The sequence below is a fragment of the Cynocephalus volans genome, chromosome Y, assembly GCF_027409185.1.
Source record: "Cynocephalus volans isolate mCynVol1 chromosome Y, mCynVol1.pri, whole genome shotgun sequence".
Classification (NCBI taxonomy): Eukaryota; Metazoa; Chordata; class Mammalia; order Dermoptera; family Cynocephalidae; genus Cynocephalus; species Cynocephalus volans.
The window spans coordinates 872,402-887,069 of record NC_084479.1 but is presented as its reverse complement, the minus strand read 5'-3'; positions in this window follow the sequence as shown (position 1 = coordinate 887,069).

Sequence of the window (14,668 nt, the reverse complement as noted above, 5' to 3'; positions counted from 1 at the left end):
TTCAGAGTCTTTTGGATTTTAGCCATCCTAATTGGGGTTAGATGGTATCTCAGTGTGGTTTTGATTTGCATTTCCCGGATGCTGAGTGATGTTGAGCATTTTTTCATATGTCTGTTGGCCATTTGTATATCTTCCTTAGAGAAATGCCTACTTAGCTCTTTTGCCCATTTTTTAATTGGGTTGCTTGTTTTTTTCTTGTAAAGTTGTTTGAGTTCCTTATATATTCTGGATATTAATCCTTTGTCAGATGTATATTTTGCAAATATTTTCTCCCACTCTGTTGGTTGTCTTTTAACTCTGTTAATTGTTTCTTTTGCTGTGCAAAAGCTTTTTAGTTTGATATAATCCCATTTGTTTATTTTTCCTTTGGTTTCCCATGCTTTTGGGGTCGTATTCATGAAGTCTGTGTCCAGTCCTATTTCCTGAAGTGTTTCTCCTATGTTTTCTTTAAGAAGTTTTATTGTTTCAGGGTGTATATTTAAATCCTTAATCCATTTTGAGTTGATTTTAGTATATGGTATGAGGTATGGGTCTAGTTTCATTCTCCTGCATATCGATATCCAGTTATCCCAGCACCATTTGCTGAAGAGGCAGTCCCTTCCCCAGTGAATAGGCTTGGTGCCTTTGTCAAAGATCAGATGGCAGTAAGTGTGTGGGTTGATTTCTGGATTCTCTATTCTATTCCATTGGTCAGTGTGTCTGTTTTTATGCCAGTACCATACTGTTTTGGTTATTATAGCTTTGTAGTATAGCTTAAAGTCAGGTAGTGTTATGCCTCCAGCTTTATTTTTTTTGCTCAGCATTGCTTTGGCTATGCGTGGTCTTTTATTATTCCATATAAATGTCTGGATAGTTCTTTCCATTTCTGAGAAAAATGTCTTTGTAATTTCGATGGGGATTGCATTGAATTTGTATATCACTTTGGGTAGTATGGACATTTTCACTATGTTGATTCTTCCAATCCAAGAGCATGGGATATCTTTCCATCTTCTTGTATCCTCTCTAATTTCTCTCAGCAGTGGTTTGTATAGTTCTCATTATAGAGATTTTTCACCTTCTTGGTTAACTCAATTCCTAAGTATTTTATTTTTTTGGTGGCTATTGTAAATGGGCAGGCTTTCTTGATTTCTCGTTCTGCATGTTTACTATTGGAGAAAAGAAATGCTACTGATTTTTGTGTGTTGATTTTGTATCCTGCTACTGTGCTGAAATCATTTATCAATTCCAAGAGTTTTTTTGTAGAGGTTTTAGGCTGTTCGATATATAGGATCATGTCATCTGCAAACAGGGACAGTTTGACTTCGTCTTTTTCCAATCTGGATGCCCTTTATTTCTTTCTCTTCTCTGATTGCTCTGGCTAGTACTTCCAACACTATGTTGAATAGGAGTGGTGAGAGTGGGCATCCTTGTCTAGTTCCTGTTCTTAAAGGAAAAGCTTTCAGCTTTCCCCATTCAGGATGATATTGGCAGTGGGTTTGTCATATATGGCTTTAATTATGTTGAGATACTTTCCCTCTATTCCTAACTTATAGAGGGTCTTTGTCATGAATGAGTGCTGAACTTTATCAAATGCTTTTTCAGCATCTATAGAGATGATCATATGGTCCTTGTGTTTGACTTTATTAATATGGTGTATCACATTTATTGATTTGCGTATGTTGAACCAACCTTACATCCCTGGGATGAATCCCACTTGATCGTGGTGAATAATTTTACGTATGTGTTGCTGTATTCTGTTTGCTAGTATTTTAGTGAGGATTTTTGCATCTATATTCATCAAGGATATTGGCCTGTAGTTTTCTTTTTTGGTTATATCTTTACCTGGTTTTGGTATCAGGATGATGTTTGCTTTATAGAATGAGTTTGAGAGATTTGCATCTGTTTCCGTCTTTTGGAATCATTTGTAAAGAATCGGTGGTAGACTCACATTGTTGTATGATTCCTGTATAATTCCACTTTTATTTTATGAGGTTCTCAGAGTAGTCAAAATTACAAAGGCAGAAAGTAGAATAGTGGTTGCCATGGGCTGAGCGGAGGGCAACGGGAGGTTGTTGTTTAATAGGTGCAGAATTTCAGTGTGAGATAATGAAAAGATTCTGGAGACGGGTGGCGGTGATAGTCACATATGGTGTGAATATACTTAATGACACTGAACTGTACACTTCAAAATGGTGAAGGTAGCAGGTTTTATGCTATACTTGCTTTACACCAAAAAACTAAGAAAAAAAAGGTTTGAAGATTGGGTGATCGACACGATCTGGAAACATATAGTGGTGATGTTTGCACAATAGTGTGAATGAATTAATGCCACTGAGTTGTACAGTTTAATATGGTTAAAATGGCATATTTTATGTTATATTTATCTTACCGTCATTTTTTTTAAAGCACCTTATACGGGAGAAGATGATGCATGGCCTGTCATGAAAAGGCTATTCTTTATCACAGAACCCTTATCTTAAAAATGGATATAATTACATGTTGTCAATGGAGGGATTATGAGTGTGACCCGAATGTTAACAGTCCTGGGATGCACTGAAGCTATATCCTGCAGGAGCACCAAAGTGCAGATGGCAGAAGTCTCAGAAGCGTTGCCCAGATCTCGAGCATCCCCTTGTCATTTCGAGAACTCCTGGGGGTTGTCTGGACTGTGCAGTGCACAGTCACCAGGGAGCCTCAGGGGTGTTCTTGCTCCTGTCCTGGTCACAGCTGGTCCACACTCCAGTCCAAGCCAAGCTGGAGTCTTCCAATGCTTCCTCCCATCGTCATCCGAACTAGGAGCCGGAAGGCACAGGGACCCATGGATGCAGCCCATCCATACTTTTGCAGCACACATAGGGAGAACATGTAGGAAGTAGAGCCAGACATGGACAGAAGACGTCCAACACAAATAGACACAGAAGACGCTTTCCAGCTCCTGTTCCTTTCCAATAGATCGACGTGAGCTGAGACATTCCTCCTCCCTGCCATGGCTGTTCCACTTCTCTGCTGCTGCAGAGCTGACGGCAGCCGTGCTGTGTGGGCTCAACCCTGCCTGTGCCTCACCAGAGACCACTCATGGCCCCTTGATCACAACCCCAAACTCAAGCTCCGTCAGTCACTCTCATCGATTGTGCCTGAGGTGGAAATATTTCCTCTTTCTCTGTTTTCCGACTGGCATGTGTATCTCGTGACTGACGAAGATTCTAGATTCCAGTTTGCCGCTGTTGTTTCCTCTTCTCATGCTGTGTACACTTGCTAAAATAACCCTCATCAGTCCTGCTCCTCTCTGAGTGCAAAGACTCCCATTTAGACACGTTGCATCAGCATGTGTCTCTCAAAGCTCCTTACTTCTGAGCTGTATTGACCTAGTTGAAACTTTTTTTGAAAATATGACTGTGTTAGGACATTTGTCCCCCCATCTGGGCTCCTTAATCAGATGTCCCAGAGAGCTTCATTAGAGCCACCATTCTGGAGGTGACGGAGGCAGGAGAGGTATTACATACACAGGAGGAAGTTCATCAATGCACTCAGAGCAGCAATAGTCTCTCTTCGAATTTTCCCATATCCTTTTGTTAATATATTCAAACATCTTGTGCACCGGTTTAAACCGGTGCACATTTAAAAAAAAACTACTTTATTTTATTTTTTCTTAATTTTTATAGCAGTTTTAGGTTTACAGAAAAATTAATGAGGACAGAATGTTCATACACACACCTGTGTTCATAACATAGTTTCTCCTATTATTAACATCTTGCATTCATGTGGAACATTTGTTACAATTATGAACCAACATTGATACGTTATTACTAAGTAAAGTTTACATTAGGATTCACTCTTTGTGTTGTCCAGTTCTATGGGTTTTGCCAAATGCATAATACTATGTAGTCACTGTTACAACTTCACACAGAATAGTTTCATTGCCCTAAAAGTTCTCTGTCTTCCAATTATTTATCCCTCCCTACTTCCCTCCTCTCCTGAAACCCTGGCAAACACTGATTTTTTCCCCCCTTACCTTACTTTGTGTTGGGAACATTCGAAATCCTCTCTTCTGGCTAACTGAAAGTATACAGTAAATTGTTCATTACAGCCACCCTGCAGTGCTGTAGAACACTGATCTTATTTCTCCTGTCTAGCTGGAATTTTGTATCCATTCACTAACCTCTCACCTTCCTTCCTTTCCCTTATTCTTTGTTATTATACTTTCTTGAAAAAATTTTTCCTGAATTTAATAATTTTGTTTTTAATTTGTTCAGTTTTTTAAACAAAAATCTCTGGTTAAGACTTCCGCACCTCCCTACGTTTAATAGTTCTGTAAGATGCCTGTATAATTTCCCATACCATAAAGCCTGTCGAATTACCTGTCAGTTTTGATTTTTGTCTCTTTGTTATTTGTTTGTTTGGTTTTGCTTTGTTGTAATTGTTTTTTTTTTTTTCCCTGTAATGATTCTTCCTGAAATCCACCTCCTTTCTATTCCAATCCAGACTGTTCATTCTCTAGCTGTTTTGCATAGCTTTGCTCTGGGGATTTTTCCTTTTCATTATGAGAATTATTTTCTTGGATTTTGAGTCTTCCTCTTTCATGATTCACTCCCTCTTTATTTATTTATTTTTTTTGTGAAACATGTTTTAGTATCTGTCTGAGAAAGGGTGCATGGGTGGTAAAATTTTTGAGACTTTGCATGTCTAGCCACATATTTGATTAATAATTTGGGTGAGTGTAGAATTCTAGGTTGGAATTTTTACACGAGTGTCTTCTTTTCTGGGGTGCCATGGGAAATGTGGCACTGTTATGACGTACAATCTTTTGAAGGTAACCCCTCACCCTAGAATCAGTCCTGGTATTTGGATATTCCATGATAAATACCTCACAATGTTTTTATTTGTTTTTTTCTTGATGTTTTTACTTTTATTCATTGTACTTGTGCTTTTAGTCTTACATACGTTTTGGATCTTGCTTAACCAACAGCTTCTTTTTTAAAAAAATTAATTAATAGTTTTAATCAGCAAAAATTGTCTATATTTATTGTGTACAGTGTGATATTTTGAAATATATGTACATCGTAGAATGCAAAATCAGCATTACCTCACATATATAATCATTGTTTTGTAGTGAGAACACTTAAAACCTACTCACTCAGTGATTTCCAAGAATACAATACATTGTTATTAACTGTGGTCACCTGCTGTCCAGTAGATCTCTTGTACTTATTCCTGCTGTCCAACTGAAATTTTGCATCCTTTGACCGACATCTCCCCAACTTCTCCCCACTGCCCCCCAGCCCCTGGTAACCACCACTCTCCTCTCCACTTCTATGGGATCAACTTTTTTAGATTCCACAACCAATGTCTCTTAGGACCACTTATTACTGGCATTTTTTCCTGAGGACCTCTGGGTTTTATTCCTTAAGTTATTCCTTCTGGGTTACATTTTATCAGGTGGCTCAATCACAGAGCCCTATGAGATAGCTTTGCATTTTATGTTCCTGCACAATTTTTGTTAACTAAATAAATTTGCACCAGGAAATGTACTGCCTCCCTGCTTACCTTACCCCTAAGACCATGAATAAACACATGGGGCAGCATGCCTCTCACTAATGTGCCCCTGCTGGGCACTGGGCTAATAGAAAGTGTGTGTGCTAGTAGCCAGGTAGTTTTGAGTTGTTTCAAATTTTTACCATCAATACCTCAATTATTCACAGGCTGATGAGTCTCTGTGGATCATTTAACTTTCTCATTTCCCTTCTACCAACCTCCCTAGACTTCCAAAATGGTTTTCTTTTTTCAGGCTAGTCCGTAGAGAAAAGATAAAATAAAGGGTAAAAATGGAAACAGTATCAGGGCCAGGACAAGGGTGAGTGAGGCATTTGTGGAAGGCGTGACATTGAAGGGGGCACCAAAAAACTCAGTCATCCGGATATGTAACATTGTCATGCTGTATTTCAAAACAGCAAGTGGGCAAACTGCTGCCTGGTTTTGTAAACAGCATCTATCACCAGGATTAAGGGAAGGTGGGGGAGCTGAGCTGGGCTAGTGGAAGTGGATCGTGTCTTTATTTAAAATTCTGGTGCTTTTCTGTTCATTTTAATTTTTAAGATACTGCATCACAGCATTGATTTTCTTGGAGATGGGGTGTTTTGGTGCCCCTTAGGCTTTGTGCCAGAGACGAGTGCTGTCCTCACTTGGTCCTAACCTTGCAGTCCATGTCGTCAGTCAGAAATTAGAAAGAAAAGATGGGGAATAACTTAAAAAAGGAAAACTGCATGTAGAGCAGCTTTTGAAGGATTTGTGAAATTCTCTTTGATTGGTTATCCACAAAGCTAAACTCGATGAGCTTTAAGAGGATCAGGAGGGGCATGGGGTTGCTTTTGGGGTGATGAAATGCTTTCATCATGATTCATTGTGGTGATGGCTGCACAACTCTGAAAATCCACTAAAATGATTGAACTGTATGCTTTAAATGGTAAATTGTGTGCTATGTGAATTATATCCTAATAATTTGCTGACATACCAAAAAAAAAAAAAAAAAAGAAGAAACAAAACAAAGAAAAAAATGCAAATCAAATTACAAAATTTACGCTTTCAAGGATTGCTCAGAGCACTTCGGATAAATTCTAAATGCATTAAAAATTAAATAGCAAACAAACAAACTCAGTATTGACTCTTCTCTGCACGTTCACTCCTCTGCCAGTCCCCCCACTTACCTGGTTTATCTGGGAAGTCCAGGTTGGCTAAGCCCTAAGCTGGGTTGCTACTCTAAGTCTGGGATTTGCAGGAGAAGTGGAGGAAGAGCTCAAAGTCTCTCCCCAGCCTCTTCCCAAAAGCTGTCCTAAAAGGAACTGGCAATGGTACCTCCCCAGAGCACATTTGGCCCAGAGGGGCCTTGGTGGTGCACAGGATCTATTTGCAGATGAAGAGACCACAGGTCTGTGAGGCCCAGAGTCATGTAGCTGATCATGACAACACGGTGGTCCAGCTAAATGGAGTTACATGGTGCTGCATTTCACTTCTTTCTGTCTACCCAGAGAAGCATGTTGGGGAAAAGATCTGAGAGGAACAATATTTGTTGAATTCCTTCTCTACAACAGGGCTAGTGAAGTACCTTTTTGTGTTAACCCATCTTCTTCTTAGGTTAGATCTATAGCAATCCTTTGACACTCCTCAGTAAAGTCTACCTCAGCTGAGCTGATTTGAATGGATGCATTTAAATGTTTCTTTTTCAGTGCATTTTAAGATTTGAATTATTTTTGTGTGTGTGATGAGAAATGTGAAAACATTTGCTCTTTGTTCTATTTAGCATCAATGGTAGGCACATTAGAACTCTAGGTATATGTGAGATTTTCAAGGAAGCTTCCAAAAATCTTCAGACATTAACGTTTTCTTACGAAATTTTGAGAAAAAAAAATAGTGATGATTTATTTTAACTACACCCACTTTCTTGACTTCAGTTTTACAGAGAATTACTCCTTTTCTTTCAAAGTGTATATTCTTTTTGAGGGGTTTACTTGCCTAGAATTCTTGACTAGCTCTATGCTGAGTTTGAATAAATATTCCTTTTAATAATGGTGCTACTGCTGCTGATAGACATGTGTTGAGTTTTCCATGTATAGATCCGGGCTTCTAAACCTTGGCATCAGGAACATTTGGGGCTGGATACTTCTCTGTGGCAGGAATGACCTGTGCACTGTAGGGTGTTTACCAGCTTCTCTGGCCACTACCCACTAGATGTTGGTAGCAAGCCCCCAACCCCACCCCAGGTTGTGACAATGTAAAATGTCTTCAGACATTGCCAAGGTCTCCTGGGGATAGAACTGCCCTGGGTGAGGCCCACGACTGCAGACACTGCCGTAAGTGCTCTCGTAGCATCGTCTCATTTAGCTCTCATACAACACAGGAAAAAAGAACAATCACTACTCTATTTGCGATGCTGGGAGACAGTCTTAAAGAGCTTCAAGAACTTGCTCAAGGTAGCTCAGCCAGAGGGTGGGGGAGGTTCATGGGGCACACACTACCTCCAAAATATAGGAAAATACTAAGCGTGATGATCTGAAAATCTGTTCAGTGGAGTTTCATATAAAGTTACACTTATCCTAAGACCACCTTGCAACACCGTTCCTCGGTATATATCCTAAAGACATGAAAACTTATGTTCCCACAAAAACGTGTATGTGAATGTTCAGAACTTTACTTGTGATAGCCAAAAGCTGGAAACAACCCAAAGATCCTCTAATGGGTGAATGGATTAAAAAAAAAAATATATATATATATACACACATACACGTATATATATGACTTCCATCTAATCATTTACTGTTCAGCAATAAAATGAAACAAACTATTAATATATGTAACAACCTGGACAAATCGTAAAGACATAATCCTGCCTGACCAAAAAGCGAGTTTCAAATAGTTACATGCTGTATGGTTCTACTTACTTGACATTCTCAAAAAGCAAACTGTCTTGATGGAGAACAGACCAGTGGTTGCCGGGAGTGAAGGATGGGGGATCAGTATGACTGTATGAGAGTTTTTTGGGGTGATGGAATTGTTCTATATACTAATTATACTGGTGGTTTCAAGACTCTTAATAGGTGTTAAAATTCACTGAATTGCACACCGAGAGAAAAGTCAATTTTACAGTATGATTTTAAAAGATTATGAAAAATCCAAGGAGGAGTTTGCCATGTGGAATTTTAGAAGGGAGGAGGGTGTTTCAGTTCCTGACCCATCATCCCAGGGCAGAATTGTGCCGTCTTGGTGCCATCTTGTCCCTGACCCTGGGAGATATGACCGTGGCCAAAAGCCATGTCTGTCTTCTCCCTGCCTGACTTCATGCATGTGTAAATCTCATGTGTTGAGGGGTGGTGGTAGTTACTGGTTCATTATGAATAGGATATTAAAAATGCCATAATTAATATAATTTAAAAGTTCAGTGATCAAAGCAAGTTTCCTTCTTTATTGGGATTCCTTGCAGATATTGAACCATGTTTACTTTTTCCTCTACCTCTTCGTTGGCTTTCACCTTCAAGTGTTTCCACTTAGTCTCTTCATTTCCTCCTATCCTCATCCAAATGAGGAGCCAGCCTTCTCTTTGCTATCCTACCCATTTGGAAGGCAACCCCATGGTTCGAAAGCATTGAGCTGCCATTTTTGCTGTTGGCAATTCAGAAGTCTGTGATGAATCCATTCTGTGAAACTTCTTGAAAGTTACCTCTTGGACTTTTGTTTTAAGAGCCTAGGACCCAACCTAACTTTTTAAGCATATGGGACAGCAGGACACAGCAAAGGAACTTGATGGAGAGAGAGTAGTGGTACACAGATACTGAGAATACCCTAATCCTGCAGGTGGAGCACGCTGGAAAGCAGACATCTAGCATTTTAAGTGGACTTTTATGACAAATTAACATTGCTTCTATCTTTGGTAGCTTCTGAAAAATGCTGTTAAGCTTAAATTTTATTTCAGGTGACTTTTTTCTTGGGTCTTTCAGGCTATGCACATGTATTTTAGCTTCTTTTTCTCATTTCTGTGGCTGACTCTGTTTTGAGAAGCACAGATTTACAATGTTCTGTAGCCGGGGTCTGCAAACAACCACCCGCGGGCCACATTTGGCCTGCTACGTGTTTTTGCAAATGCAGTTTTACTGGCACACAGCCACGTCCATTCATTTACATATTGTCTATGGCTGCTTTTGTGCTAAAACCACAGAGTGAAATATTTACTACATAACTTTTATGGAAAAAGTCTGCTGACCCTTGGTCTACAGTATTACCTAAGCTAAAAAAATGTGTCTTCATATCATTTCAGTATGATGAAAACATTACACCTAAAATGTTTAATAAAAGATTTTAAAAAATAGTATGGTTTTACCCCAACTTCTATACCTTGTATGCTGTCTTCTCAAATAATGAGTATCGTCTCTCTTGCTTCCTTTCTAGATGCAATTTTCCTTTAAATGGACTCTGCTTTTGATACCACATGTTATAAATGCAAAGACATCGTTTGCAACGATTAGGATAAAGAGGTGAGAGAAAGCACAAATCAATGTACTCTAAATGTGAACTCAAAACATATCTTGATGCTCTTCTAGCTGTCCAGACATTGGCAAGAAAATCTTATGTGTAAAAAGGAACTACTTTTCTTTCATAATTCTCTTCTCATCTGGCTCATGTCTGGTACAACTTTTCATTGTTTCATGGATGAGTCACAAGTTTTATAGCAGAAAGAAGACAAACAGAAAAGAGTACGTTAGTGACATGAGTGATTTGTAAACAAGGTGATCTTTCTTTAGCACATAAGACTGCACTGCATCTGTATTTGCACGGTACATTTTTTTTCTCAAGTTTGAAAATTTTTTTTATATGTTCTTCTGAAAGGTCAGCTGGAGCAGTGTTATATACTTGTGTAATATTTTGGTATCTATTCTTTATTTGTCTCCCTGGTGTGCAGAGTTATAACATTATAAGTATTTATGACTTACTATTATGCTAACAAATGCCTGTTCTTTCACTATAACCTTTATCAGTCAATGTAGTTTAGAAAAAGAAACACAGATTAGCCTTGATTTTATTATTTTTTTGCTGGCCTTAGAGTTTTGACAGAGCTTGGCCCTGTTGTCTCTAAGGGCCAATTATGAGTCGCTTTTAAGCCAATATGAAAACTAAATGCAAGCATTTGTTACTTCTGATACCTCAAATGGATTTGGAACGATGTCTTTCTTGTGGTCCTTTCTCATGTCCTTTCATTCCCTCTTTGTGTGTGAATATATGGGTCCTGCTAAAATTCCAATATTGGAATTTAAACCCTAAGGTGATGGTGTTAAGAGATGGGGCCTTTATTTTTTTTAATTTGCATTTTTATTGAAAAATAATCGATTAAACGTGTTTGTGGAGTACAGAGTTGAATCTCAATACCTGTGTACAATGTGTGATGGTTAAATCAGAATAACTGGTATATTCATCATTACAAAACATAACCATTCCTGTGTCCATTACCAGTTTCTCACTAGCCCCCCTCCTCTTCCCCCTTTCCTACCTCTAGTAACCACAGTTCAGTCCTGTCCTTCTGAAAGTTCAGTGCATTATTGTGATCTTTCTTTCTTTCTTTCATCTCCCACTTGTGAATGAGCACATGTGGTATTTGTTTCTCTTTCTGTGCTGGGCTTATTTCACTTAACATAATTTTCTCCAAGTTCATCCATGTAACTGTAAATGACAGAATTTCATTCTTTTTTATGGCCGAGTAGTATTCCATTGTGTATATATGCCACATTTTCCTTATGCAGTCATCCATTGATGGACATTTAGGTTGGTTCCAACTTTTGGCTATTGTAAAAAGAGCTGCAGTAAACATGGGAGTGCCATTATTCCTTCAACATGATGATTTCCATTCCTTTGGGTATACACCCAGCAGTGGGATTGCTGGATGGTATGGAAGATCTATCTGTAGCTGTTTGAGAAACCTCCACACTGTTTTCCGTAATGGCTGCACTAATTGATAGTTGAGGTGGGGCCTTTAGAAGATGATTAGGGGATGAGGACTGTGTCCTCAAGAAAAGATTAGTGCTCTTATAAAAGGGCCAAGGGAACTAGCTGGTCCCTTTTACCCTTCCAGCCCTCCCACCATGTGAGGACACAGCCGGAAGGTGCCGTCTCAGAGCACGGAGCAGCTCTCCCCAGAAACCTAACTTGCCAGCACCTTGATCTTGGACTTCTGAGCCTTCAAATCTCCTAACTTACTTATGAAAATAAATTTCTATTATTTATAAATGACCTAAGGTACTAAGGTATATCAACAGACTAAGGTACTTTGGTATATCAGCCGGAACGAATTAAGGCAATGTGCAAATGTGAATTTTGGTTAAGTAACAATTTGACAACACATAGGATGTTTTATTTTTAGTGTAAGTTTTCAAAGATTGTTGAAATCTATGTCTGTTATGTTTTAACTCCACAACATTCCTGCAACTGGAACGGTCTTTTCCATTTGATAAATGGAGCAGCCACACTGTGGGCAGAGAGTGGTCGGTGGTGGAAGGAACCTCACAGCTGGCGATCTGGTTCCCGCGTGAGTGTGTCCAACCCCCCCACCCATTCACTCCTGATGAATCAGCCTTTCTGGGTCGCCTTTGCTCCTTCAACATCATCGGAGTTGGAGGCCCTTTTCAAAGCTATCAAAAGATTTTAAAATCTGATCTTACGTGTTGCTTCCCTGTAACACTGAATTACTTCAAAGGGAGCCAATTATGTGCCATTGCAGATAGGTTAGCTTCTGCCACGTGTGCTGCAAGGAACATTTTATAGAATTGTTTTTCTTTTGCTCTAATTTTTCAAAAGTGAAGTGAGTCACTGAACTTTGAGAACCTCCTCTCTTTTATTAAAGGTATTAAATCAACACCTCTCATGAATGGAAAAACACACACTGGAAAAAATTTTAAATATGCAGTTTGCATCCACCCAGTCAGGAAAACCCACACTAGCTTAGATAATCTGCTCCTGTCTGTGCAAACCCACTGGGTAATTGTGCATTTTGGTAGCCATTTGCACACACCCTTATCTGATTTGAGACTGCTCTACCTTCGGTTGGCACATCAGGGTGTAACTTTGTTGTGCTCATGTTATAAGCAAGTCCACTGGGCTCTTGGAGAAATTTAGTCCAAGGTACAGTTTAGGCTGTCATGTTTAATTCCCATACCTAAGACCTGCATCTATTTTATTTTCTAATTATCATCATGACCATAAAGGGATGGATTCTCAGCCTAGCTATTTTGGATCTGAGAATACAATTTGGATGGAAAGAAAAATAAATTTATTTTATTTTATTTTTTACTTTAAAAAAATAAATTTAGTAAGCTTAAGAACTGAAATCAAATGTGCTACTGGAGGGCTCTCACTCAAATAAAAGGTGCAAGAACATCAGATTTTTGCAAAGATGACTAGGCCATAGAGGGGCCACAATCTATGGACAGGTAGTGTGATGGTCAGTGCCCCGACTATGCACACTCTTGGGAAAGCTTGTGAGAGTGGCTGGTGGAGAAGAGCAACTTTCTCAGATAGACATTGTTACCTGCAACTCTAGCCCCAAAAGTGTGCCATCAGCTACTCCTTTAGTTTCCCTTCTGACCTGTTTCTTTTTGGTCTTTCTTCCCTGGTAGGCAGCCAACCCTTTCTTGCTATTCCACATCTCTTTTTTTCCCCAGAAAAAACATCAGATAAACAATTTGTGCCCACAACACTGCAGCGTTTTCCCCACAACAGTTGGCGTTTGGACAGGCCAATGCTCAATAGAAATAATTTATTTCTATCCATGGGAGTTCTGGTTTGTGGTATTGCAGGAGCAGAATCAATTTCTGTGTAGGGAAGACTTCAAATTCTACCACTGAAGGTAAAAAAAGATCCCACTCCTTAGAGGCACGTCTGATTTTGCAGGGCAAGTCGATAATCAGGATGCGGTCAACGATGCTCTGTGATTCAGTGCCTGCTACAGGCCAGGGAAAGAATGAGTTTAGAAATGCAAAGCTGAGTCATTCCTTGCTTATAAATAGAACTGGGGAGATAAGATTAGAATACAAATAACAAATCTATAGCAAAGGAGAAGGTGATAAACGTCATTAGGAGGATATGCAAAGATTCCGGAGATTGGACGTATCAGAGACGGCAGCATGGAGGAGGTGGCTTTAAAGATGGATGTTAGGGGATGGGTAAACTCTAGGAATCATGTCCTTCAGGCACCAGGAGCAGCACACAGAAGTTGCTGGCACAAAGATTCAAAATGCAGATTTGATAGTAGAGACAACAAGCATTTAGGGAAGAGATTAAAGGGGTCAGAAGAACCAACAGGAGGGAGACCCCAACTTTACACGTGATGTAATAGAGAAAGCCTTTGAGCAGGAGGGAGAACATTCATGCACGACTGTGTTCTATGCCCTCCCAGCCTTTGTAACTTCTGCTGGTCCCCAAAACTCAGCTGCATATTGCTAAATTCCCCACCAAATCTGTAATATGATTATGTCGAGGGATTATATAAGGTTAGTATTGCTGACACGGGCACATGGAATTGCACATTAACTAGCACTGGAAGAGAGAAAAAAATGGTGTATCATGCTCAGACCTCATCGTTGTAAAACCTACTCTCTGGGAATTTTTAATGCAATCCCTGGTGGCCTGGGACTTACCTTTCTCGTGCTGATGAAGACATATGTACTCAGCATATTAATTGTGTTAGCACAGCTCAGCCTTCTCAAGTATCTTAAATTAGAATGGCATAGCTAATATTTGCAGATGAACATTAAGTGATTTCCAAAGGATTTTATCTGTTCACGAAAGTTGGTGCTATTTGGCAAGGGCATCTATCCATTTCTGCTATTATTTTTGGCGAGGGTGACCAGATAGCCACAAAAGAAAAAATAAATAGGTCAGGATCTAAATACCCTGTTCTGATGGCATTCAGGTGAGCACAGAGAATGCTATGGCTTATCCTTCTGACCAGAAAGTCATGTGTTAGGCTTCAGGTAAAAGACATGGATGTCAGTCTTGTTTGCAAATGCCTCACAGACCACCAGGCTGTAGAAACATTCTGCTTTGGGGCTGCTGTTGCCGCCATGTGGATTTGCTGCTGAGACCGGAGGCAGATGCACCTGGATGTGCTTGTGCTAGTTCATGCAGGCAGACTGTCCTCAGTGTTTCTACAGGCAGA